The 2,830-nt window shown below is 41.4% G+C and overlaps 1 pseudogene; it reads left to right on the forward strand.

The window, feature by feature from the left end:
• The first annotated feature begins 1,978 nt into the window (after positions 1-1,978).
• Positions 1,979-2,359, forward strand: LOC100756901 (annotated as a pseudogene).
• Positions 2,360-2,830: the final 471 nt, after the last annotated feature.

The raw sequence follows: 2,830 nt of genomic DNA on the forward strand, positions 1-2,830 counted from the left end.
CTAAAGTTAGCTGGGTAGTCTAGATTAGCTGGTCTACAAGCCCTAGGGATCTGCCTGCCTACCTCCTCAGCACTGAGATTACAAACACAAAACACCACACTCAGCCTTTTTTATGGAGGAGTCTGTGAATCAAATGCAGGTCCTCATGCTTGTGAAACAAGCACTTTACTGAATGTGCCATCCTGCCAGGCTCCATGTTCAACCACAATCGTCTTGTTTTCACACATTGCAATTGTTATTAAAACATGATTTCTTTTAAGCAATACCTTAGTTTGCCTCCCGGTCTCTGTCACTGTCCCATACCGTGTATTAAAAGGTTGAAAGCAAACTTCAGGTCATGCTTTTCGATGCTTAGTCCACACAATTCAACATGAAGGAAAATTCCCTTGCACTCAAGGTGGACAAGCTACCATGTATCATCGACCCTGGTCACTTTATTAATGACTGAAGCACAGGGCAAAGGGAAGTGGGGAGGAATCTGTATTAGTTAGTAAGAGAGAGTTGAGGGAGCACACCATGATTCTGCATGGTGCCACTACAGGGAGTTTTGTAGCCAAATTCAGTGAGTGAAGGTCATTATGCAATGGCACAGAAGAGGTGTTGGGAGCAATTCAATAATCTGTAGGTAGGATTTCAATAATAATAAAATCTATTCTGTGGTGAATGTTAAGTAGGCACCCTCTATAGACTTACTTGGAAACCAAATACAGAAACACAAAAGTAATAAACCTAGAGATGTAAAAGGGGATTTGTTCCACAATATTCCGTATTTACTGCAATATGTAAAATCAACAGATGATTTAAAATATCCTTATCACCCCATGATCTGAATAATTCATGCATTTAAAGTTAGTTTCTGTGGATATCAGGACCCATATTTCAAACAATTTTGTCTCTCAATGAAAATAAAAGAGAACATTGCTTAGAATTCTCCACATTTCACACTGTTTTGAACACACCAACTGTTCTTCCCTCTGACCCCATACTACCTCCTCCCCTGGACTTCTCCTGCACCACAATCCAAGGGCATTTTCTAGACCTATCCATCAGTCTAAGTCATAGATCATGCTTTTTTATGCAATATGATAAATCAGTGTCAAAACATATATAAGCTGGTGAAATACTCAAAAAGTTATTTCTATCACCCCCTTCCAGCACAATTCAAAGATTTTTCTTTCTCAAATCTATGAAGATCTCTAAGAGGGAGGGGCAAAGCTGTTGCTACTGTAGAGCAGGCATTGGGTCAGACCATGGAGGGTCACCTTCTTCAGTGCTATGTGGTAGGATGCAGAGCTTGAATCAAAGTCCAGGAAACATGATTCCAGCAAAACATAAAAACTTAGCATGCCTTTAAGCCCAGTACTTAGAAGGCAGAGGCCAGTGGATCTCTGTGAATTCAAGGCCAGTCTGGTCTACAGAGTGAGTTCCAGGACAGCCAGGGCTATTCAGAGAAACCCTGTCTCAAAACAGCAAAACAAAAATAAAAATCACATCCCTCTTTGCCACAGCATCTGAATGTGCTGTCATGTGCACTTTGGTGACAGCTTGAGACATGAAGATGCCGGAGCAGTCATTCCTGGCCTTGACTTTGGTTTCACCTTTTCTGAAGCTACTTGCAACTTCAGCTCATTTTGAGATGAGAATATATTTTCACTACAGATATATGTCTCCTCCATTTACAACGTATTTTTCATGTATTCGAGTTCATTTTATTCCTATGTAATAATAACCCATGTTTTCTTTTTTAGTTTGAATTAAATGTCCCCTACCCACAGGATAAGATATTTGAATACTTGGTTCCCCATTAGTGGTGCTATTTGGGGAGGTTTAAGAGGTGTGGACTTGGTGCACGCAGGGTGGGTGGAGGGGACGCAGGACGTGCGCCCGCCCTCCGCCCTTCACCTCTGCCACCTCCTTCTTCTGCCGCTCCTGTGTGCTCCTTCCGTGCCACCCGGCGCCTTTTATGAAGCAGCAGCTGAGGAGACTCTGGCGCTCGCCATGGCCGAGGAGAAACCCAAGGAAGGAGTCAAGACTGAGAACAACGATCATATTAATTTGAAGGTGGCGGGGCAGATGGTTCTGTGGTGCAGTTTAAGATTAAGAGGCATACACCACTTAGTAAACTAATGAAAGCCTATTGTGAACGACAGGGATTGTCAAGAGGCAGATCAGATTCCGGTTTGATGGACAGCCCATCAATGAAACAGACACACCTGCACAGTTGGAAATGGAGGATGAAGATCCGATTGATGAGTTTCAGCAGCAGACAGGAGGTGTCTACTAAAAAGGGAACCTGCTACTTTACTTCAGAATTTTGTTATAGACCAAGAACACATTCGCAATTAGAAAGCCACAATTTGGTTCCACCACATCCTGACGACTACAGTATGGTTTTCTCTGTTCTTTCATCTCCCTGTCCCCATTTCTTTATTGTACATAAAGTAAGTGGTGTATGTGCACAGGCACATTGCGCTTTTTTTCTTTTTTTCTTTTTTAAACTAAATGGCCAATGTTCTGTTTTGATTGACATCAGAAGGAGATGGTCTGGGGGGAAGTACTCGTTCTGTGAAAATATCCCACTTTTAGTGGCATGCTCATTCAGCTCTTATCTTTATTTTCCAGTAAGTTATTTTGCTCTCAATGTTTTAACAAAAGAATCCGACAACACAATCCTTGCATACCTTGTTCGATTGGAGAATTTTAATGTTTTTCATTTATCATTGTAAAACCAAGGACAATTTTATAACTTTTTTGTACATAGCTGTTACATGTAGGGCAATCTGTCTTTAAGTAGGGGTAAATTACTCTTGAAGAAAATGGTCCTAGATAG

This window comes from Cricetulus griseus, assembly GCF_003668045.3.
Source record: "Cricetulus griseus strain 17A/GY chromosome 1 unlocalized genomic scaffold, alternate assembly CriGri-PICRH-1.0 chr1_1, whole genome shotgun sequence".
Lineage (NCBI taxonomy): Eukaryota > Metazoa > Chordata > Mammalia > Rodentia > Cricetidae > Cricetulus > Cricetulus griseus.